A 749-nucleotide genomic window follows, 5' to 3' on the forward strand; every position below is an offset into this window, starting at 1 on the left:
CAGTTAGTTACACGAATTCAGATATGGGATGAAATCGGATAGGGATGAACGGGTTTAAGAGTTTTTAAGAGTTTAAGAGTTTTAAGAGTTTAAGAGTTTAAGAGTTTTTAAGAGTTTTAGTCAAATGCTTTATAATATAGTATAGATATAGATATGTTTTATTGTAAATTTGTAATTTGATTTTCAATCAAGTACACTTAAAACAATATGTTTTATTGTAAATTTGTAATTTGATTTTCAATCAAATACACATAGAAAGCTAGAAATACATTTAAAAATATTTTTTTTTGAAAAAAATCGGGTCGGTCCCGGGCTGGGCCGAGCCTTGTTTTTCAATGAAAACCATAACGACAGTCCCAAACCGGTCCCAATCGGTCTCAAGTTAGGCCGGACCCATTTGGCCATCTCTAATGGCCATTATGAATATGACTTGGGATCATTTGAGACCAACTTGTTTTCGTGAAACTCGTAAAACCATTTTTTTACATTTGAAATTTCATAGCAAAACACTGTAAATGTAACATTCACAGCGTTTTTGTTGTGAAGTTTCAGATTTTTTTTACCATAAGAATTAAAAACTGAAGTTTACTCTTTTTACTTCTTTTTTTTTTTAATCTTTTTTACGATATTTTAATACTTCATATATGTAATTTTGAAAATGGTCCTTATTTTAACAGAATTTTTAACGGTCGTTAGACGGAGAGACAAATCCGGATGTTTTTACAAACCACGATGACCATCTTGACATT

This window comes from Cynara cardunculus, unplaced genomic scaffold, assembly GCF_001531365.2.
Source record: "Cynara cardunculus var. scolymus isolate 2C unplaced genomic scaffold, CcrdV1 Un_Scaffold_9529, whole genome shotgun sequence".
Taxonomy (NCBI): Eukaryota; Viridiplantae; Streptophyta; class Magnoliopsida; order Asterales; family Asteraceae; genus Cynara; species Cynara cardunculus.